A 24,448-nucleotide genomic window follows, 5' to 3' on the forward strand; every position below is an offset into this window, starting at 1 on the left:
AACTCACCAGCCTGGCCATGTGGGCGCTGGCAGGTACACCCCCTGCTTCTCTGGACACGGCCTAGCAAGGGCCTTCATGGGACTGAAGCTGATGGTGAGGGCAGACTTGTGTGATACAGTCCGGAAAGGACAATATTCCACTCAGCCATTCTGTGTAGCAGGAACCGAAGCTTCCTGGAGCCTCTCACAAGCCTCAGTAGAGAATGTCACAGTGCTGTGATTGTATTGGGTGATTTAAAGATCCAAGGATCAGGTTTTGTCAATAGGACCGATTGTTCCTCTCTTTGCTCTGGTCCATTTGGCCCATTTCAGATGGCTGGAGAATGCCTTCATTTTTATATCCTGTGTCTATCTGGGCCAAACGTCCAAACAGAGCTACGTTGCTTCCACATTTAACATTTCACCATAACTCAAATTAAGTAAAGATTGCTGCGAGAAATAGTCTTTAAAAATGGGCTGAATTACGAAATTTGCACTTATTTGAAATACCATTTCCTACTGACATTTCCCTTCCGGCTGCCTTGGCATTAATGTAAGAATTATTTATGACTCAGCATTTCCCCACAACAGCTGCCCACAGGACAGAGCATGAACTGAGGAAAAGAACAGAACCAGGCTGACTTCACTGGAGCAGCGAGCAGCGTCGGCGGCACTCCCCGCTGAGAAGAGGCAGCAATTGCAGGAGACAGGGTACAGGCTTCCTCGGGGGCTGAGCTGGATTCAAATCCCGACTCTGGAATGTACCAGCTCCATGACCTTGAAACTATTATCTGCAGCAGGGTTGGCAAACAATTTTTATAAAGGTCAAGCTCGCAAATACCTTCTGCTTTGCTCTCCAGGGTAGTCCCGGTCATAATTAGCCAGCTGTTAGCAACTGCTGTAGCCCAAACCCAGCTGAACACAACATACCAATCTCCCAGGGAGGGCATAATGAAATACTACAGACTGGTTGGCTTAAACACCACAAATTAATTTCCTCTGGGTTCTGGAAGCTAGAAGTCCAAGATTGAGAGTGGGCAGGGCTGGTTTCTTCTGAGGCCTCCCTCCTTGGCTTGTAGATGGCCGTCTTCTTGCTGCGTCTTTCCGTGGTGGTTCATCTCTCACCATGTCCTCTGTGTCCTGATCTCTTTCTGTTGGGACATCATTCTTGTTGGATCAGGATCCTAATCCATTCATTCTAACTTAATCACCTCTTTAAAGGCCCTATCTACAAATGCAGTCATAGACTAGGGGGTTAGGGGGTTAGGACTTCGATATACAGATTTTGGGAGTGACACAATTCAGCCCACAATAGCACGTAAATGAATAGTCTCTCTGTGTTCGAATGAAACTTTGCAAAACAAGGCCTGTGGCCACATTTGGCCTGTGGATCCAGGTGTGCAGATGGCTGGTCTCCACTGTCCCCTCTCTGGAGTCCCTCCGTCTCCTTAGCTTCCCTCACATCCTTCCCCTTAAAGGCTTCTCCTTAAGGTCACCAGTGGCCTTGTGTCTCTTGTCCCAAGCAGTGTCAGCTCCACACAGGTGACGTCCTGGTGAGCCTCCTTTCCCTGGACTCTGGTGAGACCACACTCCTTGGATTGCCCATTCTCTCGGCCACCCCCCTCCCCTGATTCTTTGCTGACACCGCTTCTTCTTCCCAACCACTAACGTTCTACGGCCTCAAATCTCAGTGCGGGGCTCTCCTCCCTTCTTGCTGTATGAGTTCTTCCAAGGTGATCTCATCAACACTTCTAATACCAATAACCCTCTAGAAGCTGAGGACTTCCAAATATATAGCTCTGGCCCGTACATCTGATTCCTTCCCCCAGATTTCCTCTTGTCAGTGTTTCTGTAATTTTGTGTGCTGCATCCTGGCTGTTCACTATTTGCTTTTCTTTCACTACTGTAATTTCCAGGGTCAGTTTAGTTCCACCCTAAAACCATTTCCATGGCTCATCTTCCTTGACCCGCCTCCCTGCCCCACAGTGGAAGCCAGAACCTTCTTCTACCTGTTCCCCAGACCATATATTTCTTCTTCCTTCTTCACAGTTTCTAATCACAAATGTGCATGATTGATTGATGTCTGTCTACTTTGGAGGATAGGAAACCCAAGAGAAGGGAGGAGCTTGTCTTTTGTTCTCTTCGTTTAGAGCCTGACACAGACTGGGGCCTCAGTCAATACACATGAGACGATTAAAGAACCTTAAGTAAAATAATGAAATTCTCTGAGAATTATAATCAAATAATTGAGAATTATTTGATTTCAGTTCAGAATATTTTGTGTTAGGCTCTGCTTGTTTAGTTTATGACCCTCAAGAAGGTGTTCCCTATATATTTCCATTTTTTCTATTTTTCTACCTGTGTGGAAAATGGAGGTCAATGGAAGAATGAACATGCTGGGCTCTCTGGATTTCTTTAGTTTCTTGCATAAAAGGAAGGATGGAACCCTGGAGGCAGACAATCTTGGTTCAAATTCCAAGTTGACCCCTTGCTAACTGTGTGACCTTGAGTCACTTGCTTAACTTCATTATTCCTCAATTTCTTCACCTGTAAAGTGAGGATATGAATACTCGTGTTAAATGTGTAGTATATATGGACACAGTGCTGGTGTTAGTCAAGTTTCCGTATTTGATTCACAAATATTTTTTATGTGCCCACAAATGGGATCAGGCGCTGGGGGTACAGCAGTAAGGGAGTCAGCCTAATCCTGTGTTTGGGGGCTCACACCTGCTTGGGGAGACAGGTGATAAAGACAAGGCCGGGAGAGGGTATAGAGATTAATGGTGAGGGGGAAAATGCAGAGCATTTTGGCTGTGGGGATCAGAGATAGCCTTCCTGGAGAGTTGAATGGAAGTAGTTAAGAAGGAGATACCCGAGAAGGAGAGGAGAAGTGAGTTGGAGGAAATTGGAGGGGGAGATGAACCATGAGAAACTGTGGACTCTGAGAAACAAGCTGAGGGTTTTGGAGGGGAGGGGGGTGGGGGTTTGGGTGAGCCTGGTGGTGGGTATTAAGGAGGACACGTATTGCATGGAGCACTGGGTGTGGTGCATAAACAATGAATCTTGGAACACTGAAAAAATTAAATTAAAAAAAAAAAAAAGAAGAAGTAGGAGATATCCGAATAAAACAAGGATCCACAGATGTTGGTTTTTCTCCTGTTTTGTTCCAACACAGAGGGAGAATTTCCCCTCCACCTGGTCTCTAGGGAGAATGTGTCACCCCTACTCATTTCTGTCTAGACAGGAGCAGTGCCAACAGAAATAGGAGGTGGGAATCAGGGGGTTCTGGGCTTTTATAGGCACAGATTGTTTCACTCAGCTGGGGGTCAAATGTCAAGGTCTTGGGCTTGTTTTCCAAACTTCATAATAGTTGATATGCAACCTAGATTAGGCACAGAGAAATGTTGCTGTGTAATAAAACTTCTGCTCTGAGAACAGTAAGTAAAAATAAAACCACAAGAAATCCCTTATCTTTCAGTTGGGTCTGAGGTAGGAGTTGGCAGATTTCTTTTGCCTTTGCAAACAATAAAATTGGAAAGACTTAAAATCTTCACACTCAATAATTTCTCCCCAGGAGACCCCACACACTTTCTCCTGTCTGGTCAAAGAGAGGGCATGAGGAGCAAAGAACTTTGTCACTCACAAAGAACCCGGATATATTTTGTAACACTTATAAACCCAAGTAAAAGGACTTACCCCCTTCTCAAGAATCCCTCTCCAGACATATAGCTTGTAACAAGGAGGAGGTGGATCCTTGTTATGTGAGGTAAATTTGACTGCCTGGGGATACCAAGAATTGTCAACCTATAAATAAAATATTTCAGTCAGATAAATAGCTGAACCTCAGAAGCAGTTGAGAGGTTAGAGAGGGTACTGATACATTAAAATTTAAGAAGCTAAGAATTTTCAGAAACATTTGATTGGTCACCTCATGACAAGTTCTTAGAGTTTCTAAGCTCCAACAGAGCCACAGCTGGGGAGCATACACCCAAGAACCATCCCTCTCAAAGTGCTGAAGAGGGGAATTTGAAAGTCGATATGCATCTAATTCCTGAGGCAAATTCCTTAGCAAGGAAGTCAGATTCTTCTCTCAGACATCTAAAAGTATCAAACAAAACCAGCTAAGTGTCCAGGTATCTTTGAGTCCAGATCAAAGTGAAGAATTTTAATCCAAAAATGACATATCAATAAAATAAAGGTATAGATGACAGAAGTTTGGTCGTTCCCATTTCCTCTTTTTTAGCCAGTATTTATGGGGGTCTCCTTTGTACAGGACACTCTTCCAGATGCTATCGAAGAAGAAAAAGATGAATAGGACCCGCTCTTGGGCCAGGAGAGCTTTCCCTTAAGGGTTGCACGATGTGGAGCAGAGCATAGAAAGACATAGTGACTGATTTCTTGTGTGTGAGTGATGGCCCTTGGCGAAAAGCGGGACAGAGTCACTGTGTTGGTCTGGCTGAGCCCACCTATTAATGTGGGATCATGCCACTTGAGCAGCTGCTGAGGTTCCCTTCAACTCCATGCTTTGGGAACGTCACAGATGGCTCCTCCAAGACTCAGCCAATTGCCTGGATCTCCCAACATGCTCCCATGACCAAGCGTCCCCTCTTGGAGTGTGGTCATTTGGATCCCAACTATCTTTTTCCTAGGTTTTAATAACAAAAAAACTCATCTTAAGAACTCTATCCCTTCATTTTGAACGTTTGAGTCTCTTCTCTTCATTTCAAGGGGAAACGACTAGTAACCCTAAGTAGAGAATGATGAACTGGATCTTAAGGCACAAGAAACATGCTGCAGCCGATTCCAGAGTCCCTAAGATGTTTCCCGACTGATTTACATCAGTCACATCTGTGTTAGAGCAATGGAACAAAAACCAAACAAATTACATAGTCTAGCATCAAAGCTTTAATTGGACAGCCATTTTAATGCATTTAGTACACTTCAATGTATGCTTAACGCATGGCTATCGGAATTCATCTGAATTGAGAAGTTAGAAAAAGAAGCCCTCAGAAGACAAATGAAGAATATCTGTGCTAATTTACACAGAGACCCTTTTCAGGAAAATATAAGACCTAGTAGGACTATGGCTACCTCTCTTGGGAGGAGCCAGGGGCCCGGAAAGTGGGGTGGGCATCTGGAGGCTTCTCCCGTCCTCACCTTTGAACTGTCTGGATTTTGTACCCTGTGGATGCATTACCTACTCAACATGAAGTAATTTTTTAAATTACATATTAAGTAATTTTTAAATTACATATGCTTATTTATTTTTGTCATGGAGTCACTCCCTCTGACACTTTTCCTCTCGAGTCAGAAATTCTCTCAAGGCCTGAGGAAAATGATGAATTGAACTTTTTCTGACAGGAAAGACAAGGTCTGAAAATTCTGCCTGACGGATAGAAGGAAGAGTCCTGGCAAAAGCCGAGGCGCTGACAGATGAAGACATGTCTGTCTGACAGAATCTGGACTTTTCACCAAAACTGAGTTAGAACAAGAAGCGAAATGTGTTTGGAATTGTATCTGCCTTCTTATTGTCAGTCTAGTCAACCTATCAATGTCCTTGTTCATTATGGCATCTACTTTCCAGCCTCATTCAACTCACTGTGGAGCCTTTTTCATTTCTTCTGAACCGACACAAAAGTCAAGAGTCAGCATGGGCTTTGGCACTTGTTGCTGGCTGGGTACAGTTTTCACCACAGGGTGATGGTTCCCTGTGCCGCGGCATGACCTGTGAAGGCCTCTGTGTCAGGAAATTGCGAGATCGAGCTATGCAACTGCAATTATTGGAAGGGATTAGCGACCAAACAGCCCACTGGGCACATGGAGGCAGGGAGGGGTGCTCCCATCAGGCTGTTTGACAGAAGGGTGCCAAGGTTTATGGATTAGGTCACAGCCAAGAAGCTCTTTCTGTGGTGCCCTTTGAGCTTTTTGGAAGGCAAGCCACACACACGACCAATGATAGGCTTCAAACTGGAACATGCTGCTCTGACCCAAAAGGGATAGCAAGGGGTTGGATCCAGAGTTTGCCATTATGTCATTCACTGTAGGATTAAAAAAAAAAGAAGAAGAAGAAAAGAAAGGAAAAAAAAAAAAAAAGCCTTTTCTGGGAAGGGTTCATGAGTGTTGCTGCCTAACGGGTGAGACGTGTGTTGTGTGGGGAGCCGGGCAGTAGTTTACGTAACAGATACCAGTCCTTCTGTTCCGCCTTTCCTCAAATCCCGATTTTTAAAATAGCTAATGGCACAGCGGCCTCTTGGAGACAGGAAAAGCTGGCAAGGAGCTAAAATGGGGTACTATGGGCAGGGATCTGAAGGAGCCACAGTGCCCCACAGAAGTGTCATATCGTGTTCGGTTTAGAGGCCTTGGAGCTGACTTCTGGCTAAAGAGGTTAGGGAAGGTTCGACAAAGAGGGGCGTGCATTGTTTCCTTTGTGGAATAAAGCCCCAAATCAGTGAAGCGCAAGCAGGCCAAGCCAGAAATCATCTCTAGGGCCAAGACCACACGCATTTCCCACATCCCCTTTCACTTGGTAAAAGGTTGTTGCAATCACCACTTTCCACGAGGCAGTCGGAGCCACTGGGACCAGATGGTATCTCTAAAAATGTGGCCTGCAGCCACGATTGGAGAGTCAAAATGTGTGACTTGCCTTCTCTTTCAGAATAAGAATAGATAATGTACGATAGTGCTGGTGAGGCCTGGCTCGCAGAGGAAAGAAGCTGGTTGGTGGAATTATGTGTCTGAGCTTATTCCTTTGTGTCCTCATTTATTCCTCCCGCCCTCCTGTGAGAAAGGAAGCCTCAGGAGGGCCAGCGCATGGGCTGTGGGACTCAGGGCTGCCCTTGAGCCCCTTGACTTGCGTCTGGCACAGGGCAAATCTACAGTGCATTTTCCTCAAATGAATGAGGGGCTTTCTCATAATGCAGTGTTTGTGATCCGTGGTCAACACAGCTGCTCTGCAGTCTTCAAGTCTGCTTTTTCTGAATATCCCCACAGAGGACATTTTTTAAAAGACTTTATTTATTTATTTGACAGACAGAGATCACAAGGCAGAGAGACTGGCAGAGAGAGACTGGGGAGGGAAGCAGGCTCCCCGCTGAGCAGAGAGCCCAATGTGGGGCTCAATCTCGGGACCCTGGGATCATGACCAGAACGGAAGGCAGAGGCTTAATCCACTGAGCCACCCAGGTGCCCCAACAGAGGACAAGTCTCAATTACAGTCCTCCTCAGCCTGGATTGCACTCCAGACTGCTTAGAGCTCAAGGAAGAATTCCTCCCAGCTCCTGATAGGCTACCTTCACAGTCTGACTTAACATTCAGCCTCTTTGACTAGGCTTTGGGGCCAATGTTGCCCTCCCAAACATATTTTATTAATCCCTTTTTAGCTCCGGGAGTTAAGCCAAAAATTCCAGGAGGGGGCTGAGTCCTCTTCGCCGGTCCAGGTTGACGTTTGAGCGCACACCGCCCCCTAGTGCCCACCGCGCACTTGACAACGTCATTCTCAACATCTGCTAAAATCCTGCAGAATGAAGTCTTCTAACCGCTCAACATGAGCATCTCCGCGTTCCTAGCAACGGAGAGCAAACATGCCAGTTTGCGCAGAATAGGCCAGAATGTTGTGAAGATGGTACTAACTACCCAACCCAGAGCTTTGAAAATTAAAAATAAATAAATAAATAAAATCAGCCTTGCCGGAATCCAAAGTCAAGAGCCCATAAATAGATTTCTTCTTTGTAATGGGGTTGGACATTTTCCATAAACTAAACCTTGAACTATGAAGCAGGAGCATGAGGATGTATCCCCAGCTTTTTCATGTTCAAGGCTTTGTCTTTTGAATTTCCTTTCATGTCCTTTTTTGTTTTGTTCATTCACATGCACGCGTGCACACGTGCGCGCGCGCATACACACACACAGATGAAAAAATAGACCCATGGGATGGGTTGCACTCTCAGTCCCAATGTAAGTCTGCTTGTCTTGCTCATGTGCCTTCTCATGGACAGAGAGGGACCTTGGGCCTCTAACCCTGATGCATCCCCTACTCTCCATCCCCTTAAGCAGGTGCAAGCAAGCACCTGAATTTAAAATTTCTCACAGTCTCTTGCCCAAGTATGGCCCTGGTTGAGACTTGTGGACCAAAACCTCTGTTTTGTTTTTGTTTTTGTGTTTTGAGAGACTAGAACAAGACACTTTCACCATCGACATTATAAAAATCATCATCTGAACACTCAAGTATGTGTTGTCCTAGGTCACAGCAAATATAAATAAAGAAGAAAGCCACGCTTTGCATTAAAGGAGCATGCTTTTTATGGGTGCCCCTCATACAGGTGCAAAAGCTGCAAAAATTAGGCTCTCTGCAGGAGGTCCCAGATGCTACATGAACAATGCCTCCAAAGGTGTGCAGTGCACAACACGAACATCTCTGTGAAGCAGCCCCGATAAAATATCTTATTGACAAAAGAGCATCACTGCTCAGACTGTGCCTTAAAACCCCGTGTTGGTCACTATTCTGCAAATTCGAGAAGTCAGGCTTGGCTTTCCTTTGTCCCCTTCTGAATTCCCATTCTGGCAGTACTCTGCCTCCTCCCTGGCCCCTTGACGCCTTCCCCACTTTTGTGCTTTGAGGTACGCCCTGCTCTTATGGGGTGTAATCCCTTAGCTCGGAGGAAGAAAGCTTTTCAGGCAAGCTCAGGGGCCACATTACCCACCAGCAGGTATGGGAGATGTGGAGATGGCACATCTCTGATATTCCTTTAAGCGCACTGCCTATGTCTGTCTTTGTTATCTCTGTGACAAGAGGCCTCTCTCATCCCAAACTCACTGACCAGAGGACACTGGCCCCTTAGCTTTGTAAATCTGACCTTTGTCTCGAGAGCCTGCAGTGGGCAGCACTAAGCCAATCTGTGAAACTGGCCTAGGGGGATCAGGACTTGCTCTGAGCTAAATCCTTCTGGTACATTTTCCCCCATCTCTCTTTAAAGTAAATTGAAGCTACAGGTAAAGGGCCGGGCTCTCGGGCAATCGGGGTCACAGTTTTATCCTGTAAAAGCGACGAGATTACAAACCTAACAGCATCTCAGTCATCTCCAGGCCAGTTTCTAAGGTGTAGGATGCTTAGCTGGGTTGATTAGGTAGGTAGGTTGATTAGCATTTCAAAGTGATTCTCAGAGACATTTTCCTTTTCCTGAGGCTGGAAATGGGTCTCCAGGTGGAGAACACAAGAGAGGTCTAAATGTAATTGCCATCACTCGAGCCACTCCTTCAGCCTGATCTAATTGAACCCCTCACACCACCCAGAAGGTTTGCTCCAATCCCCATGCTGTTAAATCCAGGGCACCGTGTCTGGCTCTCCGCATCCTGGAGAGCTCTTTGCAGGATCTGCCTTCTTGGAAGTGGCTCGTTCTCTCCAGAAACAATCTCTTTCCTTGGCACTTTTCCTGGGTTTCTTATCACAGCTCTGCGTCTCCCTCCGTAGATCCTATAAGGGCTCCCCTGACCTGGTCCTTTTCTGGGTCTCAGCCACATTCATCCCACAACCTACTTGGGCATCTCTGTGACACTATCACAGGTATTTCCAATCCTTTGTGAGTGACCCCTAATCTTGCGTTCACCCCAAACAACCCGGTAGCAAAACTGCTTCTCCCACACTGGGTTACTCAGAACCTGGAGCCTTTCTTGCTCGTGCCCCTCCCTCATCAACCTTTAAGTCCCTTCTAAGAAAATGGCAACCCACTGACTTCGTCCCACAGCGGGTCACCACGGTGGTCCTTCCAGCTCTCTGTCTGTCACAACAGCTCTCTCACTGTCTCCCCATCTCCATCTGCACCCCTTTCCACACCATTCACACTGCAACCAGGGGGCTGGCCCTGCCCTACTTAGAGTGTACCCCCTGCTCTCAGGATAGAATCCAGAATTCCACAGGTTCTGAAATTCTCTCCTCAATGCAAACCATTCCCCCTTCCTTCGGTCGAAACCCATGCACTCTAGCTTCCTGTCAGTCCACTGAAGTCTAGAAATTTCCCGCCTCAGACACTACAAACCTGTTCTTGCCTGGCATGCTTTCATGCCCACTGCCACATTTGTGGCCAGCTCCAGGTCAAGACATCAGTCCTCAGTTATTTTCTCCAGGGACCCCTTCCCTGGCCCACAAGCTAGGGTAAGATCCCTCTGCTCTATGCTTCTCATTCATAGTGCCCCTCACCACTGTAACCAAAATAAATCTTTAGTTCTCCAAAACTACCACTGCCTTCCAAGGAAGGTGGAACTCAGGAAGTCAAAGACCTCATGACTCTTGAACATCTTAAGGAATCTGCCTGTGAATGTTTACGGGAGAAGTAAAACGCTCTACCAAGTACAGTGGTAAGAAGTAATAACAACAACTGGATTTTTCTGAGCAAGCCCAGAAGTTTGAGCAAAGGTGGGAGGTGAGTGGGTGCTGTGGGCCCAAATGAAGTCACTGGAAGTCTTTTGGAAGAACGGAGCTACATCGACGATAAAACATTATGTTTCCCCGAGACTCTGCGAACAGATGCACCTATCTTCATGAAACACTTGTCCTTGCATAACTCAACCCCTACTGAAGGTGAGCTCATGACGAATTTCTCTTTCAAGTAACAAGGACACACATGGCAAGGGAGCGGCGGACACGGTTGAGATAGAATCGCGTGAGGGAGAGTCACCACACCCCAACCCCCACCTGCATGTGTCTGCGCTCAGATTCCAGGAGGCAGCAGAGCACAAGAAAGAAGTGAGAGGACAGACGGGGATCATACAGAGGCCATGCGGTGGCGGGGGTGGGGGCGATAGGTGGGCTCCTTATGATCCTCCTCTTTTCTCACAATAAGGTGGCCCAAGGCTAATAAGAAAAGTCTGAAGCATCACTTTAAAAATTCCCCAAGATCAATTGTTAGCTGGTAATGCATTCAGTGTTTCCGAAGATGTGCCATTAAGGCACACTTATAGCTAATCTGTGTATTCCCGGTATATGTGAGTGGGAATAAATCCTCGGCCAGGACAGAGACCAATACAGCCAACATTCTCTGTGGTGAGGTCCAGTCAGGTGTCCGTTCCTCAAGGCCTGCAGCTACCCCACTGGCCTATGCACCGTAGTTTTTAATCAGTTTTTTTTTTTTTGGAAAATTCTTCAGAACAGTAGTAACGATTTTCTTAACTAAGAAAAAAAAATTCATTCTAGTCAATTAAGTAAAGGAAGTCAAAAGGAAGTTATGCCTTTGAATGGAGTCATGAACTTTTTTTGTCAAGGCCAGGCAGTAGATCAGTCAGTCAGGCTTTGTGGCCACCAACTATTCCTGCCACATATTCTTATTTTTTCTTTCTTATTTTTACAACCCTTTCACAATGTAAAATCCATTCTGAGCTTGGGCACCATACAAAACCAGGCCAACAACAGACTTGACCATGAACTGTCATTTGCTGACCCTTACTTTAGATAAAGAGAAAGAGTAACAAGAGTACCAGATGACACTCTCTGTGCCCTCATTGTATTCTTTAGGAGGAGGCATCAGACATTGGGGCTGAGGTCAGGCCAAGCTTCATAACCAAGAACATGCAGTGCTCAGCGTCCAAATTGGCCACCTGACTCCAGAGCTACGATCTTCATCTCTGTGCCACCCAGAACTTACAACCTTCCTCTCTCTACGGGATGTGGGCCTACAGACGTGAAAGGGCATTCCGATGGGACACTCACCACTGCCAAAGCACATGTAACAGTTTCACATGTGAGCAACCACCCAAATGACTCCTGAGAACCGAGAGGAAAGGACTCAAAATCCATGCTCCTCTTTCAGCGGGTCCATGGGGCTTTCCCCATATCTGTAAAGCTGCTCATGATTATTATAGAATCCAGAGAAAACTCTCCTTCTAGATTTGGCTGGGAATAGCTTGTGGGATGTGGAGAGACAATGTTTATTCTGTTTCTATTGTGTGCCAGGCACAGTTGCAAGTGAAGGGTCTCTCCCCTGAGAGGTCAGGGTCTTCAGCTCTGAGCATAGAGTCCACAGGAGTGTAGGGTCTACACTGAGTGTAGAGTCTATATGTGAGTGCAGGGTCCACCATGTTGATGAGAGAGTAGAAGGCCAGCTGAGGACAAAGCACAAGCTGACACATTCCTCAGCCTCTCCTGGCTGCCCTGAAATTAAGGGAAGGAAAAACAAACAGTTAACTCACAGAGATCACAGTCCTGCAGGCGGGGAGTCTCCATTGGTTTAGAAATGTCTTAGTGGTTCACAAGAAAAAAGCATTCTTATGGATCTCTGGAAGTTAGGTTATTGATAGACTCATAGCCTCAATTTTCCGGAGCCCAAACATCACCCACCCATCCATAGCGATGTGGGAAACAAAAATAGAAGGAAATGTAGATAAAATTAAATGTCCTTATAACCTGCAGCCCATTGACCAATGCTTGAGGCAGGCAGAGTGTAACGTTTCTCCAGGAAACTCCCAAATGTCTTAATGTTAATTCCTTACAAGAAGGATTAAAACAACCTGAGCTTGACAGCAGCCAGGCCTCTAGGATCCAGAGAGTTTTTGTTATCACATCAAAGTCCTTTTGGACAACTCCCTTTTCCCTTACCTCCCCCAACTCCCAAGTATATCATCAGTCACCCCTCACAGCCCTGGTGTAGCAGCTCTTTCGGCCCATGTTTTAATGAAATCACCTTTTGCCCCAGAGACGTCTCAAGAATTCTTTCTTGGCTTATGGCTGCGGACCTCACCAACTTTCCAAAACCTACATCACTGGGAGTTCAGGGTCTCCAGCTGAGAGATGTTTGGATCACCACAATTGTTATCACTGTAGTCAAATGCAGACAATAAACAAGTGAACCAATAATGTATTTCAGGTGCTAAGAAGTGCCAGGAGAAGAAAGGCCACGTGAGCGAGAGGATCCCGTAAAGTAGTTGTTAGGATCCTGAGAGAGAGCGGATCTTGATGAGAACAGAGAGCCTCTGGAAGACGAGGGGCTAGAGCAGCAGGGGTAGCTCTGTCTGTTGGTCCCTCGAACTCCTACTCTGCCGTGCAACCCCCCTCCCTGCCCGACACGACTCACACACATAGGGACATAGCCCCTGAGAACCATGTTCTGCAGGCAGATGAGGCTGCTCTTCTTCCTTTCACGCAGCGGAATGTGTGGGCCTCAGCAGATGGGAGCTTTGGCATCACAGGTGCCCTTGCACATCTGAGAGGTGTGCCCATCCGTGGTTTTCTCTGACACCCGTCCATCCCCATTCTCCCGTGCTCAGCTATGGCTGCGAGGCTAAAAGCACCTGCCCCCTTCCAGGCCTTTCCTTGTGATGCATCAGAGGCTTCTCTTTTCTTGATTCAGTCCCAACTGCTACACACCTTGAACACACAGTCCTGAGGAGGGAACGCGTTTATTGGAGAGAGTGTGGCAGCGCTGAGGCAGGGCGAGCATGGTGAGGGAGGGGAGGATGGGAGCCAGAGGTAATTCACAGGCAAACCAGGAAGGGCCTCATTAGGTACCCTAAGTCTGCATTCTGTTCTGGAAGCTCTGGGAAGGCACTGGGATTTTAAGGTGGGGAAGGGAATTAAACAGGAAAGAGGAGAAATGGGCAGGGCCAGACTGAAGAAACAAACAGAAAGAAGTAAGGAAGGGTAAATAATAATAATATTATTATAATAATAATAAAACTTAGAATAACATGTTTTGGTGAAGAGAAAGAATGGCTAAGAGGTAATTTGGTAACTGAAAGGTCCCCCAATGATAGGTCCGTGATCAAAGGAGCGAGACTGATACAAAGCGAAGGTCGAGCAAAGCTTTATTTCTCGCCAAGCATCGAGAATCAAACCGACCGTTCGGGGCTGCCTCTTACAGAGAGGGCAACCCCTCCCTGCCTTACAAACTAACTTTTATAGAACAAAGGCCATGTGGTTGAGCCTGGCCACACACAGGTGGCCAATGAGATTGCAACACACAGAGAAAGCTGCACAGTCATGCTAGGTCACACACGGGTGGCCAATTGAATTACAATTCACCCCATAGTAGCTATTTGAACTAGCCTATCACCTTGGTCAGAATTGGGGCCCAAAAGGCGGGGCCCACACTCCTTAGTAGCTAGGGAGACAGTATGTGCGCTTTACTGATTGGCTGTCTCCACCTGACCGGACTCATCCCTGCATTAGGGCTGTTATCTCCACCTGACCTGAACCGCCCTTGTATTTACTCTGTTATCAGGGACTGGTCGACCATATTTTACTGGTTTCCCAGACTTGCTTTTAAGTAAGTTCCCCTGGGGGAGGGGGGCAGGGTCAGTTTAAGTTTTACTGCATAAACAACAAAATCACTGTTTAACTGAATGGAATTGCTCTGGCTAAACTATTAGTTAACACGTGTAGGGCTCTTTGATTTCTTATTTTTGCCAGATGTTTTCCACCTGTTCTGTGGACGGAGGAGGACCGGCTTTAAGTTATAGAAGATCTCAGTTACATAAGGGAAAAAAAATCCTTACAGACTAACTTTTATAGAACAAAGGCCATGTGGTTGAGCCTGGCCACACACAGGTGGCCAATGAGATTGCAACACACAGAGAAAGCTGCACAGTCATGCTAGGTCACACACGGGTGGCCAATTGAATTACAATTCACCCCATAAGAGAGGTTAAATAACATGTTTTCTTGAGAATCTATAAGGATAAGACAGACAAGTAATGATTCTTGGATGGATGAAATGTAGTATAAGATGCCTGGGTGGATCAGTCAGTTAAGCATCTGGCTCTTGATTTCAGCTTAGACCAGGATCTCAGGGTCATGGTCTCAGGGTTGTGGGATGGAAACCCTGTTGAGGCTCTGTGCTCAGGCGGAGTCTGCTTCTCTCCCTCCGCCTCCTCCTCCTGCTCATGCTCTGTCCCTAAAACAAATAAATAAATAAATCATAAAAACAGCAAGCAAAAGAACTGGAAGACAGTGTTTGAGTGTCCCTAGCACTTGGATCCCCATGGTTCTTGGTTATTTGGCCTCATGTGTATACCTGGTCCATGAAAAGTGGGACTTGATCCTAATGCTGTATGTTGCTTAATCTTCATGTGTTCAGAAAGTCCAGATATCTGGAAGGGCAGAATACACAATTGGCACATTAAGGAAACAGATAATCTGGAAATAACGTACCTCATATAACGTTGTCATGAGTACGTTATAAGCTATGTCAACAAGGATAAGAAGTTACCAGTCATTATGTATTATAAATTACTTACTGAACATGCACTAGGTCTGTGACAAGAGCCTACATAATGGCCACATAGGCAGGGAATGATGAAGGGAACAAGGCTGCCACAGAGGCATCTGTGACTCAGCCTTCCCACTGACAGGCACCTGGCCAGCAGGGTCAACTTTTCAACCCCAGGCTAATCACAATGATATCTTGGGAACAGGGTAAGAAACATGACCTCCTGCACCCCTCATCTATCAGCTCTGGGTTCAGAAGGAGACGGGCCCACGTGAATCAGGCCACCACCAGCCCATGCATCTGTCATCTGGAGCTGCGAGGTGTGGGGCTTGAGGAAGAGACGGTTTCTGCCCTCAAGCTGCAAGCCAGGAGAGCAAACCTAAAATGGGTCCCCTTTTCCTGGGGCCAAACATTTCAGGAGATCCCGATAGGGGAGGGTGGACTGAGAAGCATGCAGAGAGCAGGCCAAAGCAGAGGTGGGCAGGAGTGAGACCTCGGGGACAGGCTCCACCCTTGCTGGCTGCCCCACAGAACAGTCAGAGCTTGTTTTACATCACCCTTTGGAAGACCTTGGGCAAAGTACTTGACCTCTACGAGTCTCAGTATCTCACCTTTGAAACTGGAATCCTGGAGTCTTCATTATCCAGGAGTAACTAGCACAGGGGGCAGATAACTTGAAGTGAGTCTATAAATAGGAACTAAGGTGTCACAGTAAATAATTTAGTAATGAGTGTGGTTCTGACCTTATCTTTAAAAAGGAAACTGAAAAAGAAGAAAAAACAAAACAAGCAAAGGAAAAAAGAGACAAACTAAGAAACAGACTCTTAACTCTAGAGCACACACTGGTGGTTACCAGAGGGAAGGAGAGTAGGGGAATGGGGGAAATATTGTGGTGAGCCCTGAGGACTGTAGAGAATAGAATAGTCCAATCATTATACTGAACACCTCAAACAAATGTAACACTGCATGTTAATTATACTAGCTGAATACATTAACAAATGACTGTTAGAATTGCTACTCGGAATTTTTCCTGGAAGCTTTTATTATTGCTATGCCCTAGAGAAGATGCAAAACTCCAAAAGAATCACATGTGTCTTCGTACTTTCCCTTCACCCTAATCCATGTCCTTCCCTCAGATGAACAGTCCTCTTTCCTCTGGAGTAGGAAGGAGGAGAGAGCAAGGGCTTGACCACTTCCTATTGTATGGCTCTGAGTTGAGTCTATGGGGGCAGAGTTGAGCATTTTAGGGAGATGAATGCCAAGGTTCATGTTGATGGTGGACTAAAATCGGGATCCCATTAAATTAATCATGTTTATTTTCAGTGAGTACTGTTCTCAGTGAAATGTGGAATGGGATATTAGATCAGGAAAATGACCACATAATGGTAACATTAGACAGGAAGAATTATTTGTGAGGAAGTCACTTGAAGCTAGAGGGATCTGCATAAGCCAAACATCTGCAGGGGACTGACTCTCACCTCCCGTGCTTTTCCCTAATACCTCAGGATCCTCTCCCAATTTCACATCCAACAACATCCCCTCCAAAGGTAAACATCCCATGAACAACAGAATGAGTGACCAGATTTTCCATTTTAAAGAAGGTGCTCTCTTTTCTATTATTGTTATTATTTTATCTCAGGTGATTTTCGGAAGAACAATAACCAGCCCTGACTTTTCTAAAAGAGGGTAACTCTCTATGAAAGCAAGACTTGACATGGACCTGTTCAAGGCCTACCTCCCATCCTTTGACTGACGTGGAATAGTGTCTTGGGGCTTCCCTCCCAGAAGACATGGTTCTAAGCATCATAACTGATGGCCCAGTGCGAAGAGCAACTCACTGGTCCCTGGACTGCTGGAACTTCTTCCTCCTGTGCCTGAACTTTCAAGGTTGCCAGTCACCCACAGGATGGATGCAAAGGGCCAAGAGTAGTTTCCAAGCCTCTCTGGAGTGTGGCCCCTTCCTTGCTAACTGATCTCCACCCAGCTCCTCCCTGCTCCCCAGGTTCCAATCACACTCCGCCAACACTGCAAGCTGGTGGAAGCCGTCCACTTGTGTTTGCATGCAGGCCCAGCCCTAACATTTGCAGGGCCAAGATGTGAATAAAAATGAAAGCCTGAAGACTGCATGTATCAATATTAAAAAGTGATAAATCACACTAGCAGATTGTTAAAATATGCTCTATCTTTCTGCCTTGTCAAATATACCTTTATAACAGCCAAAGGAAAAAATACATGTAAATCTGCAATTTTTGGCAAAATATCAAAGTCAAATGAATTTAATCACTGTTGCATTATGGTTGGGTATTTTGTTGATGGGTCAGGCTGTTTGGATGAGTCATAAAATAGAGATACACATAATCTTAAGTTATTGTATCTTTTTTTTTTTTTAAAGATTTTATTTATTTATCAGAGAGAAGAGGAGGGGAGAGAGCGAGCACAAGCGGACAGAATGGCAGGCAGAGTCAGAGGGAAAAGCAGGCTCCCTGCGAAGCAAGGAGCCAGATGTGGGACTACGATCCCAGGACGCTGGGATCATGACCTGAGCCGAAGGCAGCTGCTTAACCCACTGAGCCACCCAGGCGTCCCTAAGTTATTGTATCTTTATCCCAGAATGTTTTCCCTTACTTTCATTCACTAACTAAGTATTTATAATAACAACGATTTAACAAATGCTTTGTGGTCTATTGGTAAGAATGGTCTAGAGGATTGCAAATGAAATGTCACAGTATTTAAACTATACAAAATTTGAATATATTTTATCAAAAGAACAAAATACAGGAATTGCAAAAGTAAAACAATTTTGAAGTACTTTTCACATGTTCAAAAGGTAAGTTTCTTGGAAAAAAAAAAACAACTCCGCAAAATTATCTACAAAATTAAAAGAAAAATCAAATTATAATTAACAAACATCCACATTTTAAATAAAAATTATTTTAAATATAGCTGAAAGTGTTTTCATGTAATGAAATTTTTTTGACAAATATGTTAAGAGGGTAAAAGCACTCACAAGTCTACTGTTTGATGTCCATTCCTTGCCAAAGGAAAGCATCAACAGGCTATTCCAGGCCCATTATGTCTAGAAGGACACGTAAACAAATCTAAGAGGAATATGAATTGTGCAATCTTGAACACATTGCTCAGCTACTTCCTGCAATGGTTGCCAATGCCTCACTGACACATGAGCCCCCGGAATGACTCATTAGAACCCAAGGAGAGGCAAGACAGTGGACGCTTGCCACTCCTGACTGGAAGTGAGACCGTATTATACAAGAATATTCTGTATTTGTGTTGAGAAAGATGGAACAAGTCAATCTGTCTTTTCTCTTGCCCAAGTGTTTCCACTACACAAACCCTCCTTCCACAGGCTCTGAAGCAATCAGCCCCCACACCTCTGTGACAGAAGCAGCAATCTCCTGTGTCAGGGCTGACGACACACCACTTCTCTGGGGCCTGAGTGGCTTAGTGAGCTCACGTGGCAGAAACGTGGGCTCCCGGGCTCAGCTCTGGCTCGCTGTGTGCTTTAGCTGACTTATTTTTGTGTGTTTGTGGCATGTGGGACCCTAACATGCAGGGCCCAGAGATCCCTCCTGCTCAGGAGGATGCCCCTGGTACACGGGAGACTGGTGTGTTGACTGAGGATTCACCGCCCTGCCTCAGACCTCCTCTGCCAAGGAGGGCGTGTGCCTGGGACCTGCCCTTACAACAGGGCTCATCGCGCGGCCCTGAAATGCTGTTTGTACGTGTGCTCGCACTCAGCTGCTGGAGGGCCTGTAGCTTACAAACAAGATTGACTTGTACTTCGCTCAGCTGTAATTTGAAGGTAATACGTGGTTGATTTGACAAATACAAACATGTATTGAGTACGTTTTTCCAATTATTCCTGCCTTCCTCTTTCTATGCCCTGGTAGAAAGCCGCCATGCTCTCGGGGACGCCGCCATGCTTGCACTCCCGGCCTGCAGACCCCCACTGTGGGCTTGTCTGCATCTCCTCGGTCACAGTTACGAGGCTGCACCCAGCTCGAGGTGCTCCGGCAGCTCTAAGGCTTGATTGACTCCAGGACCCAAAGTCATGGTGATTCAGAGTTTTCTTCTTGCTAACTTCTTGTTACTAATGTTAAAGTGACTCTCCTCATATCTTTTAGTTTATTTGAAGGAGCTGAGCACTAACCCAGGACAGCAGGAAACATGAAAAACGATGGGAGAGGCCTCCCCTGCCTCCAGACTTTTCTCCTTGAAGCTGGGACCCAGAGCGGGGTGGGGGGAAGGGTAGAAATGCCTATGTTTTGATACTTCTGATCAGCAGAGACATCAGCCTCAGAATGTTTCTCTTTGTACCGTCATGTGAGGGATCAGGGAGAACATTGAGAAGATGAGATGTCACATTTCGAATCAATACTTACAGTTCAGATCAAGATTTCGGAGTCAGACCGGCATTGGTTGGGCAGAAAATAAAGATGACAGCAAAATACTTCAGACCCTCATAGTCCTTTTGTAAATACGTCATTGGAACATAGAAATTCAGAACTCAAGTAAGCTATTTTATGAGGACAAATTTTGTTAAGGAAATAAACCGAAGGTACTTCAAAGTGTGTCCAGGAACATGGAAATAAACAACACCAGGGGACTTGTCAGGTGCTTGGATCAAGCCCAAGCCAAAAGATGGTACATGAGGGGCTCCCCCAGCAGAAGGCAGCATCAGGCCTCCCTTGTCCCCTGAGTCTTCCTCCTCACCTCTCCTGAGTCTTCTCTCCTGGCACCATGGGGTGCTGTGGCTGCGGAAGTGGTTATGGCAGCTGTGGTGGCTGTATTGGTGGCTGTGGTGGCTGCAGCAGTACCCCCGTGGTCTGCTGCTGCCGCCACTTCTGTGGCTGCTGCCTTGTGGTGGCAGCTTCCGTGGCTCTGGCTCCCATGGTTGTGGCGGTGGGAAAGGCTGTTGCCAGCAGAAGAGCTACTGCAAGAAGCAGTGCTGCTGCTCGGTGGCTGGCCGACCTCCGGGAAAATGCTGCAGGGGACAAGCTCACTCTTGTGCTTAGATCTTCAGACATTTTGAACTTTCTCTTCTTCTGGTTCACCTAAATATCAAGCTTGTAATTTAATAGAAAGAACCTGATTAGAAGTCAGAAGTACCAAAGCCATGGCTTTCTGGACCATAGTTCTAGAGGTATATGCCTGAACTCAATTATTCCAGAAGGTGCTTCTTGATATCTTTCCCTTCTGACTACAGCAGGTGCAACAGCTCCCCCATGGGCCCATTCATTAGTCATGCCCTGAGAGGCATTTCTGGAAACCAGCCTAGAATCTGTCCCTCCAAACCTCCCAATAATTTATACACATAATTTCCAAGTTATAGCTCTAAGACTTTTGGTTTTCTGCAATTGACACTGGTACATGAATGTCCCCTAACCATCGTTTTGTGTCAAATTCTAGCCACCCTCCAAAGCCGGGAGGAAATCCTGGCTCCCTGCTCATCTTGATAGAATCCTTCCTTTTTCTGAACTCTTTTTGCTCCAGCAGGGCATGTGAGAAGTTATTTCTGTTCTTTTCTATCCTTGAGTTTTGTAACAGTTGGTTTTAGCTTTTTTGGGGAATTGTTAAAAAAAGAAAAAAAGAAATCCATTTAAAATAGTGTAAAGGGAGCAATTGATTATAATAGAGAGGCGCCTGACAAAAAACAAAGACAGAACCTACAGTCAATCTTCATAGGGTAGGAACGAAGAAGAAAGCCTTTGAGAAGCCAGGCAGCTACTCTTTCTCTATCTCCCTCTAAAACCCCATGGTCTCTCACTCTTTCTACACATCTGCATCTTCTCTTCCTCTTTCTTCTTTTCTGCAGTCTGGTTTCTCTTTTTCCCCTGGCACTGCTCATGAATTTATAGGACCTGGAGAGAACACTAATTGCCTCCTGGTACCCTCTGTCTTCTATCCCCCCACAACATTTTAACTGGACACAAATCACTTGAAGTAAATATTACTTAATCCCCAGACTCCCTTGCAGCCAATGTTGTCCCATGGCTGCATTCTAGCCAACCAGGAGCTCTTTAAAAGGGAGAAGGTGGGCCTTTCTCTTCCTTTATCCTTCTGAGTGGAGAATAGATATGACGTTTAGAGAACTGGCCACCATAGTTTGAGCTTGAGAATGAAGGGATCAAAGAGATGGTGGCTCCATAAGCTGGAAAGGTCTCTGAGGAAGTGGAGCTATCTTTAAGGCTCTGGAGTGCCTACCTTCAGACTTCTTGAGAAGAACGAATTTGTATCTCACTGAAGCCATTGTTATTCTGAGTTTCTTTTTACATGCAACTAAAGGCTAATCCTAACTGATAAGCATGTCCTCCCTTTTCATGCATAGCAGAGAATAACTAGTATCTTTTTAAATTCTAAACTCCTGGGAGAGATTGGAAGAGCTAAGCTTCTATATCTACTGGTATTGCTATCAGCAATGACCAGGGGAGCAATTCCACAGCACAAATGAGATACAGAGGGTCTACTCATGTAAGTTGTGGGGATTGTTTTTACAGAAGGAAGCATGTGGGTCAGAAAGGTTGACCCAGACCTTAAATTTGTCTGTTCTGCTCCTTCTCTTCATTTGTAAACAGGTTCCCTTTTCTGCTTTATCCCTGTCTTTCCCTTCATAATACAGACTATAGTTCTACATTTTAACAGTTTTTCAGTTACTTACTTTTAGCCACAAGTGTAAAGAGTACCAAACCCAAGCAGAAGTAAATTTTGTTATGGCTGCTAGCAAAGCATGCTATTTAGTTTTGGTCTTAGTCAGGTGGAGTCTAACAAATTCAAGTCCCTATGAGTAAACTTGTACCTAAACAGTTCTTTAATTCAGCTCCTTGTGAAGATGGGAAAGGATTTAAAATCGCAAAGTCCACATCTGAAAATAAGTAACTGCCTTTCCCATGCAGTCATCTCAGTAATAAATATATAATTTACTTATATATTATTATAATTCTATAGTCATATAATTTGTATAATTCAAGGGGGTGGTAGTTTTGTTGTTGTTGTTGCTTTGTTTTGTTTTGTTCTAAGAAGGCTCCAAGCCTGGCACAGAGCCCAGTGTGGGGCTTGAGCTTATGACTCTGAGATCAAGACTTGAACTGATATCAGGAGTCAAACGTTAACCAACTGAGCCACCCAGGTGCCCCAAGTAATCATTAATTTTTATAAAATAAATATGAAATTATTCTAGATAGCTCAAGCTTGCAGAAGTATACAAATCATATGATGGAAGTACCCCCCTTTCACTCAGCGCCACTGTAGTGTGATCTTCCATCCGGCGTTCCTTCCATCATTATCCGTGATGTGCTATGGTGATGGGTGCAGTATTCTTTTCTTAACTTAATTTTATAATTTTTAATTTTTATTTCTGATGGTTGGAGTAGTCTTAATTTGTTTGGAACTGGAAACCAGAACTGATGTTTCAGGGTTGGCCAGTGGAACCCACACAGTGTGCCCTCCTGCTTCTACAGGTTGGTGTGCTCTTCTCCAAGACCATGACACCTGAGCTTATGGGTTGTATTGACCCCACTTCTGCATTCACGCATCCTTCCATTCGTCATTCCCAACAGCATCTGTTGAAACCATGCCCTGGGCTGCACAGCCGATTACTCAGCAGCAGGAGGAAGGCAAGGTAGGTATTAGAGCTGCATAATGTTTGACTCTCTTCCAGACACATATCAGTTTGTATTTCATCATGCACTTGAACCCAAGCATAACCGAGTGACCATCTGGCTAAGAAAGTGTGAAAAGACGTAATGTGGCTCTTCTGGACAAAAAAAAATGTTAAGACTCACCACATCTTTTTACTCTGACTCCACAACTGTGAAAGCTGGGATAGATTTGCGCCCCTGAATCTCTCAGTAACAACGGTGAGCAGAGCCCTCTTGGTGATCTATGATGGCCAATTAGTATGAGTGAGAACTTTGGTATTTAAAAGGCTATCCCAAAGGGGTGGAACTTTTCTTGAGGCATTCACAAAGTAGTAGGAAGACAACATGAAGCCCCAGACCAGAAATGTACTGTGCATAACCAAGTAAGTGCTCAAGGTTCGAAGAAAATAGGACACGATGATCTGTGCCTCCATCTTTCACATATTCCTGTTTCATTCTGGTTTCCATACTTGAACACTGCTGGTCTTCAGTGTTAACAGAAACTCCCACCAGCCTTAGACGGGCCACTTCTAACTGGATTTGTCTATAAGACTGGAATAATATGACTTCAGATTTTTTAAAAATTTTGTGTATGTGAGCATACAGGAAAACATACTTTATATAAAATGGATATTCTTGTTTTTAGTTTTTATAAGGCATACTAGTAAAAGGTATTAAGGAAACATATCTTAAGACCATCCTTTTTCTTCTTTGCTTTTTTTTTTTTTTTTTTTGGTTTTCATCTCTTTATTTTCTTGCATAAATGTATCTAACAGATATTAGAGATTTTTTTTCCCACCTTCCATCCCCTATGGAGCTGTGAAGAGTGACCTTTATCTGCATTATTAAGTGGGTGACAAGGGCAAGTTTGACCATGTGTTCCTGCATCAGTTCCCATCTGATGAGAAATTGAGATGTACCAACAACAACAATTACACAAATGATGTTATGATCAGGCTTACATACATGAAAGTGTGACGGAGATGCTGAGGACAATAATTGACGGCAGTGTCATAACCAGAGGTGGTGGTCTGTGGTCTCCTCTTGATAGGCTGCACTGGCAGCCAGAGATGGTGCTCTGTGGCCTCCTCTTGATAGGCTGCACTGGCAGGAACCTGAAATTGTTATTGGACATGAACACACTTCTTCGACAACATCAAAAATTGGCTCTCTTACTGATGTCAGTCAACCCAAGGGTCCAGAAGGCTTACACATATTTTATTATCTTGCCCAGGACCTGAAGTGTTTTGTCTTCAGTCTTACTGGATTACACTTCTGGATTAAGCCACTGTAGATTGAATATTGGGGTGGACATGTTGGGAGGGTGGGAGTAGCTGTTTTTAGTAACCATTATCAGGAAATTTTTGTGTATTATCAAGGAAACATTTTTTGTGTAAACTATAAATGGTTGTCGTTAATAAATATTTAACAAACTACAAAAAAAAAAAAAAAAGAAAGAAAGAAAGAAGGAAAGAAAGAAACCCAACTTACTTCCTCTACCAGTTCTCATAATAATGCCCTGCCCTCCTGGATGGACTCTGAACTTTATACAGTTATTTTTCATAAGTTCTAAACTTTAACTAGAAGGCTCAGGGTAAAAGGCAAGACAGTGCCACACCAGCA

General features: G+C 45.1%; 1 long non-coding RNA gene across 2 annotated transcripts; it reads right to left on the reverse strand.

Moving 5' to 3' along the window:
• Positions 1-13,750: 13,750 nt before the first annotated feature.
• Positions 13,751-17,166, reverse strand: LOC131828175 (uncharacterized). Of its 2 annotated transcripts, XR_009352267.1 has the most exons (3): positions 16,906-17,166; positions 15,782-15,823; positions 13,751-14,855 (listed from the first exon to the last, which is right to left on the reverse strand). It is a non-coding gene; the product is annotated as an uncharacterized LOC131828175 (long non-coding RNA). The 2 variants fall into 2 exon arrangements; XR_009352266.1 differs by lacking the exon at positions 15,782-15,823.
• Positions 17,167-24,448: the final 7,282 nt, after the last annotated feature.

The sequence above is a fragment of the Mustela lutreola genome, chromosome 3 (assembly GCF_030435805.1).
Source record: "Mustela lutreola isolate mMusLut2 chromosome 3, mMusLut2.pri, whole genome shotgun sequence".
NCBI lineage: Eukaryota > Metazoa > Chordata > Mammalia > Carnivora > Mustelidae > Mustela > Mustela lutreola.